Source organism: Haplochromis burtoni, unplaced genomic scaffold (assembly GCF_018398535.1).
Source record: "Haplochromis burtoni strain Fernald_Lab_line unplaced genomic scaffold, NCSU_Asbu1 Contig_381, whole genome shotgun sequence".
Classification (NCBI taxonomy): Eukaryota; Metazoa; Chordata; class Actinopteri; order Cichliformes; family Cichlidae; genus Haplochromis; species Haplochromis burtoni.
This window is the reverse complement of record NW_024582742.1, coordinates 556285-572643: the sequence shown is the minus strand read 5'-3', so window position 1 is coordinate 572643 and position 16359 is coordinate 556285. Positions and strand designations below refer to the sequence as shown.

Sequence of the window (16359 nt, the reverse complement as noted above, 5' to 3'; positions counted from 1 at the left end):
TCACGGTTTGCACTGGCAGACCATGTAGAGGGGGGAAGAAGACACAAATGTAGACACTTGGAACAAACTATAATTTAACAAAAGGCAAGCTGTTTATTTGTGGCTGGGAAAAGGTACAAAACAAAAGGCAGACGCCTAAACTGGGAAAAACTAAATGCCAAATCCTCCCTTAGTTATGCTGCAATAGGCATAGGCTGCTGAGGGATTCCCATGATGCTTTGAGTGTTTCTTCTTCACTCACTATGTGTTAACAGACCTCTCTGCATTGAATCATATCTGTTATTAACCTCTGTCTCTCTTCCACAGCATGTCTTTATCCTGTCTTCCTTCTCTCACCCCAACCGGTCGCAGCAGATGGCCCCGCCCCTCCCTGAGCCTGGTTCTGCTGGAGGTTTCTTCCTGTTAAAAGTGAGTTTTTCCTTCCCACTGTCGCCAAAGTGCTTGCTCATAGGGGGTCATATGATTGTTGGGTTTTTGTCTATAAGAAGCTTTGTTTAACCCTCCACGGCTGGATAAACTAATAAGACGACTAAGTCAGCAGTACTTACAGGCTGCATGGTTAAAAACAAACAAACAAAAAAAACAAAAGTTTCAAAAAACCATGATAATCCTTAGACATCTACAAATAAAACACTTTTGGGTTTTTTTGTTACTTTTATCCGCGCCCCTTACCAGAGGATCACTCTATTTGATTTTATATTGGCTCTCGATTAACTGGGCTTGTGACTACCACAAAAAGTACATGACACATGACATTGTGACTGTGCAGCCAGTCTACAGCAGACACTGAAATGCTGCTGTAGTAAATAAAAAAAATGAAAACATTTTTCAGCAAGACTTTTCGGATGTAAATTTGAAAACAGGAACATTTCTGTTATCTGATAGTGTTTTACTCAATTACTGCGGTGTAGAGTGAATGGCCACGAGGGAGGTCTTTATTAGCAGAAAAAGCTGTTAAATATCTTTGGCCCTCCTTCAAATTTTCCAAACCCATTAGAGTCAATCCCGGGCCAATTCTGGGCCCCGGGCCTAGTGTAGACCAGTGTTTCTCGTGGTCTACAGTAAAATCATTTGGAGGACTACTTCTGTGCAGTCCTACAAAATCCTAACTGTGCATTGCTGGAAGTAGATGACAGATGTGTCTGATGAATGCTGATTGGTTGACAAGTGGGCCAGAATAGGAAAGGGAGCAACAGCAGAGTTCAATGCCAATGTGGGAATCGTGAAATAAACATCAGTCATCAAAAAGAAATCAGCATGAAAAGTGCAGAGAGTAGACGTAAGATGACAATATAAGCCAGAAGCACTGCTATGGCAAGAGCAGGAAAAATTCTGAATAAATAAAAAACTGAAACAAAAGTATCTAAGAGAGCAAGATGGCTTTGAATTAATTAGTTCATTAATCAATCAAAAAAGTGAGGCTGAATTATTTCCAGCTAAAAAAGATTGAGGTTCATAATTTTGTTTCCACTGAGATACTAGTAAAGTAAGAGTAGTAGTAAAAACAAGGTTAGCATTAGTATTCAGTTTAAATGTGTGCATTTACATTTTGTAAGATAGCCAGCCTTTTTTTGTTGGGGGTAGCTCAGGCACACGTCATCTGCTAATCCGAAGGTTGGTGGTGTAATCCCAGTCTGCACGCTGAATGTCCTTGGGCAGGATACTAACCCCAAGTTGTTCTCTGATGCATCCATCGGAGTGTGAATGTTAGGTTGAAAGCACTTAAACACAGAAAAACAAGCGCTTGTATGAATGGGTGAATGAGACTTGAAGACTGATTATCTTATGTTACAGTGAAACACACTGGGCTCTTTTTTTTCACAAACTGATTTAGAAGTCCCTGCAAATCCCACTTTTCCTTGCTTTTTCAGCTTGACAATGCAGCATTACTCCAAGCATTGACATTCAATTCAATTCAATTTTATTTATATAGCGCCAAATCACAACAACAGTCGCCTCAAGGCGCTTTATATTGCATAGTAGATCGTACAATGTTACATACAGAGAAAAACCCAACAATCATATGACCCCTTATGAGCAAGCACTTTGGTGACAGTGGGAAGGAAAAACTCCCTTTTAACAGGAAGAAGAAGATGTAGATGATCTGCTCTACCTCCTAAGCTACAGCCACCCCAACATGTTAAAAAAGAGCATGAACACAAGGACATCCCAGGTTAAAGGTTCTAAAGAGGCTGCTTTGCATTTCTACAGTAAGGATTAGGGTTGGGTCAGACCAGGGGTCGGCAACATGCGGCTCCGGAGCTTTTTAGTCTTTATACTGCGGCTCCATGGTTTGGGAAAATAAATTGTAAGCTTTTAGCTGAAGTGTATTTTATTTGTGTTAGTTCTTTTTTAACTTGTAGTTCTAAAAGTTCTCGAAGATTATCATGATCTTTACATGTAAAAATAAAATGATATTTTGTTATTTTTTGTCTCTCAAAATAAGAGTCACACTCGCGGAAGCCGGTATACCCCCCCCCTCCAAACGCCACACATTTATCGAGACTTTCAATCCCAGGTAGGCCAAGTATGGAGAAATGTAAGAAAAGAAAAATATCTGAAGAAAATAGAACATTTAATGATGCCTGGGCAGATTTATTTGCATTTACTTCTGACGAGAGCGGCCTACCAGCATGCCCAATTTGTGGATTGTCGACATTCAGGTCCACATACATATGTGAGCAGCTATTCCACCATGAACTATGATTAAAAACAAAAAACGCTCACGCCTCACAGATGACAGCTTACAGTCCTGCGTGAAGATGAAGTGACTTCCAGTCTGCAGACGCTGTGCACAGAGATTCAGGAGCAGAAGTCCCATTGTAAACATATCACGGCAGACCCGACGCTGTTTGCATGTACATGCTTTACAGCTTCTCTATATTGACCACTTTTCACACACGGTTGCTGTACACATGCAGCTGGCTTTAGCTTTCCAGCACACAGCCTGACACATAACACAACAGCAGAGAGCGCACAGACTGTAAGGCGGCGAGGCGTGATTGCGGCACTGCAGGCCACGCCCCGCCATACACATTAACCAGGTAAAATAAATATTTATGCAGATATTTTGCGAATATTTATTATTCCTTTTTTAGGAGTGTACTGCTTTTTTCCATTTATTTTTAAAATTCAGGTCAAGGCTCTGTTACACGCGCCGAAGGTCCAAAGGCGATATAAGGATACATGGATAATTTAAGTTCAGCTTTTTAATTCATTTAAAAGAGACCTTCAACTGGATGTTTTTCTTTTTTGTTATAATTTTTTAGAGTTCAAAATGTGTTCATTTTCTTTGTAGCACTTCATGAATTTCATGAGCAACACACTATAGTTGTTTATACAAAGCATAACGGTAAAAAACAATGTATGCAGTGTTATCTTCATTTTAGATGTCAAAAAGTATTTGCGGCTTACACGATGTCATTAAATAGAGTCACAACCAGCAAAGGTACAGATCTGACATCATCATAAGATGACACAACGTCAGGAAGAAAGTTGATTAACAAAGAAATATCCCAAAGATATTTTGGGTGTTGTTGTTTCTCCAACTCAAAGAATCCATCAGCATTAATTAGCCTCAGGTGAGTACATCTGCCAGCAGCACATGTCATACGTACAGGTGAAGTCAGTGGTTGTTGACACCTAATTAACACCAATATTTATGTAAGTTCTTAAGCAGTACAGTATAGCTAATTTAAAATAAAACTTTTATTAACTTTTATTATTCAACCTTCAGAACCTGTCAATTACAACTAATATAAGACAGAGTCTACTATTTAAAATTAAACACGATCAGTTTATACATAAAAGCTTTGTCTAAATATTAGTGGGAAGTTATGTGGCTTAGTGCAATTATCTGTCAAGACAGCCCGTTCTCACTCCCGAGGCGTAACATGCTGACGTTTTGTCACGTCCCGCGGCGTTCCTGAGGAACGCGAAAGGAGACCTTCGGCGTTCTTATGGTACGCGGCGGGTTATGGGTGGAATCCAGTGCAATGACGCTCCCGCGGTAATAGACGTTCCAGCCCTGTATTCCAGCCCTAAACCTAACCTTATCCCTAGCCCTGACCATAACCTTTTTCCTGATCTTAACCAGGACTTGTTATGATGTTAAATAGCGTGTTTCTCAGCGATTTGAAGAAAAAGAGCGAACATGTGTAGATTGAGTCCTTACAGTTGTCATATTTCCTCATTTTTCCGAGGTCGTCATTTAGGAACGTGGTGGGTAGCCGAAAACGTAATATGTTGACGATTTGGCACCTAGCGTAAAATGTTACGCTTTGGGAGCGAGAACGTGTTGGTCAAGATACTAATGTCACATTTTTGATTTGTAGTTAAGCTTTTCTGTAGCATCAGAAGTTCATCATTTAACTAAGCACGCCACATTAGCTCTTTATTTATCAACTATCAATTTTGAAGACTTTTACCATAGTATCAGACCTTTAGTATGAAAGAAGGTGGAAATCACCCGATACCCCACAACTATAAATCATTTATTTTGGTTAAGTACTGCAGTAAAATGTATAGTGATTTCTCATCTTTTTTTTAGCTGCACATTAAATCCTTAAGCTCACATTTGTCAGTAAGATAAAGTTATCTCTCTTCAGTTATTTATTCACTTTGACTGCCAAATGAGCACACCAACACTAGCACTAAAATCTGCCATAAATATTGCCATAAGACAAAATCTTATCAGGAGACCCGTGCAATCATCAGATCCATGACTTTGTAGCCTAGAGGCAGTTTTGTGAAATTAACCATGTGCAGTACTGGATGATTAATTGGTTGAGCTGATTTAATGATCGCTTACTCAGGTAATGTTATCTCATGATGGTGGTGCATGAGATATCCCCCAGGTATTTTAATTCACTTAATAAAATATCGATATTTGGTTTCCTTGTTGATACAAAGCCACCACACAAAATACTGCAATAACAAGTAGTATTGAGTTTTTTCCCACTCCTAATAAATGTGGCTGTTGGGAAAGGCCATGTGTAAATTTCAGTGGTTTATAAATACTTTGACCCAAACTTTGTAACAAAGCAACCATGGACTCATCTAAGCAGCTTTGTAGTGGTCTTAAAACTTGAATAACAGATTCTTCCATCAGACTCTTTTTAATGTCTTTAAGAAATCGTAGCTGGCATTCACAGAGAAGATCAAAGTGGTCAAAGAAACCAAGGAGACTTTTGGAAAGAAATGGTTGCAGGTTTGCTAAAAAGACAAATTAGCTTCAGATGCAGAAAGAACTGACTGCATGAGCACAAGTGTCAATCTGGGGGCTGGAACCACAGTAATAAATAAAACTGCTGTTAAAACTACTTTAAACGATGTGACTGGACTACAGTTTGTTAAACAGTGGGCCTGAGCCTGAAGCAGACTGATAATGGCCCAATATATGGATAGAGTGGATTCAGTTAAAAGCTAAGCAAGGACTGAAGTACTAGAAGGGCAGAAGTTACTACACACACACACACACACACACACACACACACTGTCTTTTAAAAGTAATGTAAAAAGAGGAAATCTTAAGCTTTAAACTGTACGGCCCTGTCAATCTCGGGTATTTAGTGGTACATTGCACATTGAGTCACACCCACCACATGTATGCACACACAAGTTCATCAGTATAATTGTTATTAATCTACATCCTGTTGCTTTAATCAGCACAGAAGAAATCCACATTCACATTCAGCAGCTCATCTGTGTTTTTCACTTCGTGTTCTATGCTTCTCAGATAGACCAATGCTGCTACAGACAAAAAAAAACTACAGCAATAGTGGTCGTTACTTAAAGCAGCAGAAAGGAAAGCAGAGATGAAAAAAATCCACTATTGCATTCTTTTATAGCCATCTAATTTGCCTTTCTGCATTTCTTCTTGCCTGAAGGATTAAAGACCTACATATAGACCTAAATAAAACATGTTTAGGTCTATTTGTCCATGTATAACATGTATACAACACCACTTGCAACGCAGGAGGTCTTTGTTTGTTCTTCACGTTTACCAGAGGCCTGGGAGCTTGTCTTAGTATAAGTTCACAGTATCTCAGCTGTTCCTAGGGCTATGCAGCTATAACGTGCAGTGGCCTGCCTGTCGTCCTGTCAGAAACAGAGTAAAACACAGAAAAAAACATTTTGCAAGCCTTCACTAATTCCAACAGAAATTCCTATAGCATAGAGGATGAGGATGAGGATGAGGGAGGGCCCTCCCCTCCCCCCGAGTTCATGAAGGCTCTGCTTTTTATAGGGCTATCTTGGTTGGTTCTGGGTCAGTTTGACCCAGTTTTTTGAGTTCTTATGTTGTGGTTTGATTTTGTATTGTATTCTGATTCTTTTCCTTTCTTGATTATTATTAGAATTCTATGTTTCAGTTTATTCTAGTTAAGGGGTTGTTCTTAGGTTTTGCTTTGGTGTCCTCGTTTTTTCCTGCAGGTGTAGTCCGGACTTTAGTCTGCGTCTTTGTGTTGTTATTTCCTGTTTTATTGTGAAGGTCCATGCCTTATGTCTGTGTGTCTAGCTTCGCTCCCCCTGTCTCGTTAGCCCTAATCTCTCCCAGTTGTGTCTCCCTCCTGTTTTCTATTCCTTGATGACTTACTCAGTTTATTTAAGCCCCGTGTTTCTTTGTGTCAGTGTCGCGTCGTACCCTCAGAATTGCCTGTGTGTTCCAGTTTGTGTTTTCACGGTTTGGTTTCTGTTGTTGTTTCGTGCCAGCAATAAAGCTGAGGTTTTCAGTTACAATTCAGTCTCCGAGTCCTGCATTTGGATCCTCATCTCCGCCTGCCCGCGTACAGAGCCCTGACAGAACGACACGACCAGTAATGGATCCAGCAGACTCGGTGAGGGAGCGTTGCTAACCTTTTGATGGGACTCGGCTAGCGCTTGGAGGGCCTCCATGCTGCCATTCCTCGTTTGCCACCTACCCCTCTACCCACTCATCCGTTTCCTCCCCACTGTTGACGCCTGCATCTCGGACCCGAGGAAAGCGCTCCAGGCGGCACCGGGAGGAATACTATGAACCTATGAGCAGCCAGCTCATGCCAGCACAGGCGTTTCATAAGATGCTGGGGATCATCATCGTTCCCCCAGTTCACCCAGCATTTCCCAGGAGCAGCCGCGGCAGAGCTTGTCCACATCATCGCAGTGGACAGATTTTTCCACGTCACCTTCAGCCAACCCTGATCCCTCTTCAACAGGGAAGCGGCACACGCGTCGCCAGCATTCACAGCTCCAGCTGGAGCCTGGGATTTTTTCTGGACAGCCGGCTAGGGTGAGTGGTGGGGCTACTCTTTTGCCTCCTGCTGAAATAAAAACTGCTAATGAAATGATTGCTTATTTGAAGGACAATTATCCCAGTTCATTGAGCTATATAAACTGTCCCACACGTGTTCTTTCTAAGCCTCTCGATGAAACCAGGGAGTTTTGTGTCTCTAAGCTTCATAATGTTCTGGGTGACTGTCATGCTTCTGAACCCGTCAAGCATGTAAAAACTGCTCCCAACGCCCCCAACTAAACACTTCTGTGAGAACAAACAACGTGTGTGTCATCCCAGAGACTTGAGTTCATGTCAGGCAACTAGGAGCTGTTAATTCAGAAGTTGCATGGCCTATTCCCATGCCCATGTTTAAGAAAGACTGCTCCTCCTTTGCTTCTTTCGGGTCAACAGTAGCTAATACAAAAACTGCTAACAGCATGTCTGAAAATCAAAAGACTGTTCGTCCTAGTGTTGAGTCAGGTGGTTGTGAGCTAAAAGCTGAAACGAAGGGTCCTGAGGTTTCTGTTAAAAATGCACTGTTGCCCAGCCGCCACCAGCTCAGTCTACCACTCCACCACCTATTTCACCTCCACCACAATCAGCCCCGCTACCTGTAGCTCAGTCTTCAGTTCTGTCAGCCACTCAGCCACCATCACAACCAGCATCACTACAACCTTTATTGCAGTCCATAGCTCAGTCATTAGCTTTGTCACCAGTTCAGGCTCCAGTGTTGTCACCCATCCAGTCAGCCACTCATCTACACCTTCAGCCAGGGGCCGCAATGCCTTGGCTTCGCTGCCGCCCTCCGGACCTGTTCTGTCGCCGCCGCTGGCTTCACGGTCGGCCTCCGTACCTGCTCTGTCGCCACCACTGCCTTCCGCGTGGCTGACCTCCTGATTTGCTTTGCCTGCGTCGCCACTGCTGTCTGCACGGCTGGCCCCCTGAACTGTTTTGGATGTGGCTCATGTGCTGGACTCAGGTTTGGTCTGGTTTAGTTTTGTTTTGAACTGTTTTCTTGGGTTTCTGGAACCATGCTCCTTGTCTTGTTTTGTTTCTGAGGTTTGTTTCTGTCACAATTTCTAATTTTCAACTGAAATAAACAAAAAAAAAAAAAATTTGGGGGGGGTTTACTGCTTAGTCCTTGACAGGCAGTTTGCCAAGCATGCTGTCCTCCATCAATTTCCTGTGAAAGATAAGTTTATCCAATATGCAAACAACCAGAAAAAGCTGCTGGCTCTTCATCTCAACAAAATACTGGCTTCTTCTATACTCATTCAGTTTATTGATCTATTTAACATCAGCTGTGAGATATGCCACCAAGTAGATAAGATCTAAAATTTCCTCTTTTTTTATTTTATTTTTTTATTTCCCACGCCCATATATTTTTGAATTGTGTTATTCGTATCTACATTCTGACTCACTAGACTAAAAATATGATGAAACCTCCTGGTGACTATACATAAAATAGGTGGTTGCCAGATGACTTCACTGCATTTTTTTTATTATTAATTTTTTTTTTTTTTACAATCCTTTGGTAAGCAGCTGGTTCTCAGATGTTTACGGTGATGTCCACTTAACTAATTGGTTGCAAGAGAATTGCACAGGTTGCTTGGTGGGAGCCAATATGCCTCTAAACAATCATAGTCTCACTTGGACAAAATACAAGCCCTCACGGAGAAATTACAGAAGGTTTGCAATTAATAGACATCTCACTTCTAAACCCACAAGACTGCCAACACATTGCATTACATTTTATTTGTCTTATTAGTCTGTAACACACCTCTTTGCATTTCAGTAAAACTCAGCATTGACAGTCTGACCATGGGGGCAAACTGTACAATACAGAATCCTGTGGATGTGGAATATGACAGTATGCTCCTGTACACCACATCTCACACTCTTGAACTGACAAGGCTTTGGGGCTTGAAGACGACGCTTTGGGATGTAGACCCAGCTCTCATCATTAGGTTTGGTTATCCTCAGGATTTCACAGATCAATTCCTCATGATACAGGTGACAGGAGTGATATTGCTATTCATCATCTGGCATCATATGAAATATACTTCCACTAAACTGTAGTTGCACTGTTAAACACAGGTCGCTAGTTAATTGATCACTTAACTTGCATGCTGCCACCTGATAACTCAAATCTACCCAGCAGACACATACAATTTGTGTCAAGGGCTAAAATACAGTTTAAAATTAGGTTTTTATTTTTAAAGTAAGATTATCACAACAGGGCTGGTAAAAATTTGTACACAAATGTCAGTTTCTTCCCTGAAAACATAAAAGTGACAATGCAAAGTCACTGTCAGCCCAGCACTGAGAAAGGAAGAGATGCTGGACAAGGTGTGAAAGAACATCAGGTCCCTCAACTCTGATCATATCTACACTCAGTGTGTCTAATTACATAGATACAATACCCTTGGTAATTAGAGTGGTGCCTATAGGCTCATTTTAATAAACAACATTCATAATCAAAATCCTATCATACAGAACTACAGACTATTGCAGTTCACATTTATATAGCATAAAATTTTCTACTCTTATCAAAAATGGTGCAAAATTAAACATTTAATACAAATTAAAACTTGAATACAATTTGACAGGAGAGACAATTAAAGATATGATGGAGAAATGGATGGGCAGTGAATATAGAGAGACCGAGATGAAGAGAGGCTAGTGCGACAACCGAAAAGAATGAATGTCAGAATGAAATGCTGAAAACTACAGACTACATGCCTTTTGGAACAGGAGTCGTTGGATCGACTCCAAACCAGGGCGTCTGTATCCAGTAAGGGTCCCTAGGCTATCCGTCAGGTCCACGTAAGGAACAGGGAAACACTGATAAGAGGTGGGATTCTGGAACAAGAAGACATAAGTGGACAAGGAATGATGAGAATCCGGTCTTTAAGTGATGACGTGACGAATCCTGCTTCCGGGTCCAAACTGCTCTGCGCTTGAACCCATGTTGCACGGAGAGGCATTTTTTGAAAAATGCATTGATAGCAATGTTGAATATTATACACAGGAAAAAAACAACTACACGTAAAGTAATTACAGTGTGACGCCTCTGCCTTTCTAAATGGAGGGACCGTAACTGTGTGTGTACATGTAAGCGTGTAAAACCTGCAGATAGTCAGATTAACAGTATTTTGTCTCTATCTCCCATTCTGCAATTCATCTCATGTAAACAATAACGTGCGCACAGCATGACGTGAAATTAATTTAACAACATTTACCAACACAACGGAAGCAGGATTCATAACGTCATCACTTAAAGACCGGATTCTCATCATCCCTTGTCCACTTATGTCTTCATGTTAGTGATGTGTCGGTTGTAAACAAAATGGCTCTTAGAGCCGGCTCTCTGAAGTGAACGACGCGAGCCAGCTCATGTTTTTTTTTTTTTCTTCTTTCTCTCACCCTCTCGCTCGCACTTTTTTTCTATGGGCTCAAAATGTGGTCATAAATATTTTGTACTTGGAAAAAAGATTTGTATGTGTAAAAAACAACAATTCAGTTAGTTTCCAGTCTTTCTGTAACATGTTCCATGAAAAAGGCGCAGAGTGGACAAAGGCTTTCTTACCCAACTCTGTGCAGACAAGGGGAAATTTGTAGATTTCAAATGTATTTACTCCTTCAAACAACATTTCAGCCCCAAATCAAACTGAAATTTTTGCTCTGTCATGTAGTGCTGATTATCCATCCAGCCTACCTACAAATTAAACACACAAATTCCAGTGCTGGTGTCCTTTGGCTGTCAGATGCAGCTCAGATTAGAATTAAATATGAACTGAACCTTTTTTAGCTTATACACTTTTTTAACAACCCTCCAAAAGGTAGCTTATTAATATACTATATTTATGGCTTGAAAAGAGAAACCCATGGGCCACTTTAGTTACCAAGTTACACCACCTGACTGACTCCATGATTACAGCTGCACAAACTATGTTTGAAAATCTTTTTTTAAATTATTGAATTACTGTCCTGTGGTCTGGTTTTATTTTCTGATCAAAGTAAATAAATATAATTCTCATTGAATTTATTCGACCTTACACACACAACACAGACATCACATGGGGATACAGGTCGGAGATCGGTAGCGTTACAGAAAAAAACACTGAAATATACACTACAATGGGAAAGTACAAGAGGAAAAAAAGAGACCTCTACTCATGCTGGGCTCCTGGGAGGACAGCATGAGAACAGGAAACAAAAAAACTCCTCTGCACAAAAAAGCACATAAATGTCCACAGCACAACATTATGGAACACGTGACAAGCCACAGGGTCGGGTGGGGGGTGAGGAGTAATCCGAAGCAAACACAGCAGCCATCCTGCCCAGCGCTACCATTCCAGTGCGGGCTCAGACCCGCCGTGTTCCCAGGAGGGAACAAGCATCGAAGGCGTTTGGAAAGGGAGGGGGGATGAGTGTGTGCATATCATCCATCCATGTATGTTGTTATGCCATTCTTCAGAGGTCGCTGTGATGCCATATCGCCCAAGCTCGTCATAAGGGCGTAGAGAGCAGATGTGTACACCCTGGACAGGTATTGCTGCCATGAGATCTGCTCTACGCAGGATGCCAGACACACAGAGCACAGCTACCATTTCACACTCACATTACCCACTCTCGCACATTCCACCACCTGACAGTGACAATTTGGATTAATCAACTTCTTAACCTATGCCCCACAAGCTGGCATGTCTTTGGAACTGGTGGGAGTGTAAGCCGGTATAGCTACCTGGAGGAACTCCACACAAATCACCGGGTGAGCACACAACATGGACAGAATCCAACAGAAAGACCCACGGCCTGATTGTGGAATTGACTCAGGACCTTCTTGCTGTGCGGCAACAGTGCTAACCAGCGTGCCACCGTGCTGCCCAGTGTGTGCATATCAGTGTATATGTATGTGTGTGCGTGTCCAGAGTTCAGCTGAGACAGTGTCCTTTGCCCTGCTAGGCTAAGTAAACAGTCTTTCAGCCAACCCAGGTGGCCGCGAGCTTCGCCATACTTGCGTTCTGTGATGTTGTCATTTCTTGTGCTCAAAGAGGCAGTGTGCCTCCCTGAGATGTCATCCAATTTGCGCTCAGAGATGTTATTCCGAGCGAGCCCTTCCGAGATGTATCCAGTCTGCACTCAGAGATCTTATTCTGAGTATTCACAGCAGCTTCCCAGATCTATATGCCAGTCAGATCTTCGAGTATTACAGACTCTCAGATTATCCGTGCTGCACTCAATGAGCCCATTTTGAGAAACTCACGCCTCTTCCCATCGTTTCAATCCCAGCGGGCAGCCTTGTGGGGGTTTGAACAGCCGGTTCCGCTTTCTTAATTCTTCGATAAGTCAGGGCCAAGCCAGCTCCGATCAGCAAGAACCCTGTTATCCATGGTTCCGAATAGGTAGATATCTTCAGCACTCAGGCTCACCCAAGCCCAAACTTCTCGTTGAGAAAGGGGTGTCAATTGCATTTAGGGACCAGTTGATCAAATCCATAATTCCTCTTTTAGGTTTTAGAGAACAGACTGTGAGAGAGTGTTCCAGGGAAAAGTAATACAAAAAACACGAGACTAGACAAGGACATAAGAGGCTAAGCAGGGAAGCTAAGGGAGAGGAGGAGGAGGAGAGAAGGAAATGCGACTGCCTTCGTCAAGAGCAAGAGCAAAGAGAGAGATCCTCTGATGATCAATCAAACTCACAAATTTAGATTCTGTTTGTGTCGACGCATTTTTGTACATCTGCACTGAAGAAGGTGGTGCGCACATGTGTTTTAAATGCTGTAGGTGGTGTACCATTCCCTCAATTGCTTTTTGTCAGCCTAAACAACAACCAATCTATTCAGCTATATCAGAAATTTACATCTTTTTTTTTATTGGAGGTCTTTGAGAGCTTTTCATCAACTGCAGTTCAAAATGGGAAGTTGCTGAAAATTTCTTTGGCAAAACTGGTCACAATCAGACAGATCCTGTGGAAAAACCACAATCCTGAAATGAGTTTCTATATATTTCATCAGGTGTTAATATACCTGGGTGTCCCGGTCAGGGCAAATGTATGAGAAACACTGAAATGCCCAATAAGGTTGTCTCCAGCACAGAAGGGAAAAAGAAAGAGAGGAAAAAGGGGTCAAATCAGTTAAAACGCTGTTACTTTCTCTCCCTGTTTCACATCACGTCTTTGTGGACATGACAGTTTGCTTTAAATGACTTCATTACTATCTGTTCTCGAGATCTCTGTAGGTCTTGTGGTATTTGTACAGGGAGTGCAGAATTATTAGGCAAATGAGTATTTTGTCCACTTCATCCTCTTCATGCATGTTGTCTTACTCCAAGCTGTATAGGCTCGAAAGCCTACTACCAATTAAGCATATTAGGTGATGTGCATCTCTGTAATGAGAAGGGGTGTGGTCTAATGACATCAACACCCTATATCAGGTGTGCATAATTATTAGGCAACGTCCTTTCCTTTGGCAAAATGGGTCAAAAGAAGGACTTGACAGGCTCAGAAAAGTCAAAAATAGTGAGATATCTTGCAGAGGGATGCAGCAGTCTCAAAATTGCAAAGCTTCTGAAGCGTGATCATCGAACAATCAAGCGTTTCATTCAAAATAGTCAACAGGGTCGCAAGAAGCGTGTGGAAAAACCAAGGCGCAAAATAACTGCCCATGAACTGAGAAAAGTCAAGCGTGCAGCTGCCAAGATGCCACTTGCCACCAGTTTGGCCATATTTCAGAGCTGCAACATCACTGGAGTGCCCAAAAGCACAAGGTGTGCAATACTCAGAGACATGGCCAAGGTAAGAAAGGCTGAAAGACGACCACCACTGAACAAGACACACAAGCTGAAACGTCAAGACTGGGCCAAGAAATATCTCAAGACTGGTTTTTCTAAGGTTTTATGGACTGATGAAATGAGAGTGAGTCTTGATGGGCCAGATGGATGGGCCCGTGGCTGGATTGGTAAAGGGCAGAGAGCTCCAGTCCGACTCAGACGCCAGCAAGGTGGAGGTGGAGTACTGGTTTGGGCTGGTATCATCAAAGATGAGCTTGTGGGGCCTTTTCGGGTTGAGGATGGAGTCAAGCTCAACTCCCAGTCCTACTGCCAGTTTCTGGAAGACACCTTCTTCAAGCAGTGGTACAGGAAGAAGTCTGCATCCTTCAAGAAAAACATGATTTTCATGCAGGACAATGCTCCATCACACGCGTCCAAGTACTCCACAGCGTGGCTGCAAGAAAGGGTATAAAAGAAGAAAAACTAATGACATGGCCTCCTTGTTCACCTGATCTGAACCCCATTGAGAACCTGTGGTCCATCATCAAATGTGAGATTTACAAGGAGGGAAAACAGTACACCTCTCTGAACAGTGTCTGGGAGGCTGTGGTTGCTGCTGCACGCAATGCACGCAATGTTGATGGTGAACAGATCAAAACACTGACAGAATCCATGGATGGCAGGCTTTTGAGTGTCCTTGCAAAGAAAGGTGGCTATATTGGTCGCTGATTTGTTTTTGTTTTGTTTTTGAATGTCAGAAATGTATATTTGTGAATGTGGAGATGTTATATTGGTTTCACTGGTAAAAATAAATCATTGAAATGGGTATATATTTGTTTTTTGTTAAGTTGCCTAATAATTATGCACAGTAATAGTCACCTGCACACACAGATATCCCCCTAAAATAAAAATAGCTAAAACTAAAAACAAACTAAAAACTACTTCCAAAAACATTCAGCTTTGATATTAATGAGTTTTTTGGGTTCATTGAGAACATGGTTGTTGTTCAATAATAAAATTATTCCTCAAAAATACAACTTGCCTAATAATTCTGCACTCCCTGTATGTGAAACTCCATCTGTCATTTTATAAGCATTTACTGGGGTTTGAGCCTCTTGAGTTACACACTTGATGTAAAGCCATCAGTGCATATGTTAGTATGATGCATGCACTGCACACACATTTGTAGAAACCTGCAGAAACACAATGTGAAAGAGCATGTGTGACAAGAACACACCAAGACTTTAGTCAATGAATTGTCGCACGCCTGCTTCTTGAGGAAATAAATGTTCAGTCACTTGCCAAGAAAGGAAGACTATGAGAAGGAGAGCGGGTGGAGAGAGTGACAGAGCAGATGAAACAGAGAAAGAGGGGAGGCTGGCCTATTAGGCTCCATTTAGACTCTTCTCAATTTGGAGGAACTCCACTGTGTGTTGGCCTCTTTACACTGTCTCATCAACAGAGAAGAGAGGGAGAGCTGAGTGAAGGGATGGCAGCGTTCGTGTCGATGAGTCAGGGAAGCACGGAGGGAGACTTCAGCGAGGCAGAGACCCATCTGGGTGGAGTTGTGTCAGTGTGCTTAATATAATGATTAGTAACAAAATGAAAGCAAGACTGATTCTGCAAGAATGGACTGTTGTGGCAAAAAGTGACAGTTGAAATTCACATGTCACCCACACCTTTCTCTCTTAACAACTGCATTGTGTCCATCTTGTATATTTTCCTTTAAGATTTGGATATTTTTTAGAAATTGTTAAAATAATCTGGTGACACTACACATATACATACAATGTCCATACAAGAGAAGAAGAGGAAATAGAAGTGCACTGATCTCAGCTTTTACAGTTGTGTTAGTATTTCCAGTACTTTATATACTGTTATATATTAGGAAAATAATAAACAACGAGAGGACCAAAATAAATAAAATAAAAAATAACATAATACATTCATCACATTTTATTTATTTGTACTCGTCTCATTTCAGCTCAGTGTGAGTCTTTACTATATGCTTTTGTGATTAATGGTCGTTTCTGCTTGTATGTGTTGTGTATTATTGCACTTACGGTGTGATAATAACCCACATCAAACCTAAACATGGAAAGTGATTATAACTAACTCCAGTTACAAACACACAAAGAGAAGGTTTGACGTCGTAAAATACCTGTTGGCACTATTCAGTGTGAGTTTGTTGACTCTTTGCTCTTAGCTTCCTCCATGTTATTATCTGATAATTCAATTCAATTTTATTTATACAGCGCCAAATCACAACAACAGTCACCTCAAGGTGCTTTATATTGTAAGGTAGACCCTACAATAATACAGACAGAGAAAAAC

General features: G+C 41.6%; 1 long non-coding RNA gene across 1 annotated transcript in view; it reads right to left on the bottom strand.

Annotated features, from left to right (window-relative positions):
• Positions 1 to 8376: 8376 nt before the first annotated feature.
• LOC121811917 overlaps positions 8377 to 16359 on the bottom strand; it is a 76769-nt gene continuing 68786 nt past the window's right edge. The window contains exon 2 of the long non-coding RNA XR_006052755.1: positions 8377 to 10114. This is a non-coding gene — a long non-coding RNA (uncharacterized LOC121811917). The remainder of the gene's footprint in view (positions 10115 to 16359) is intronic.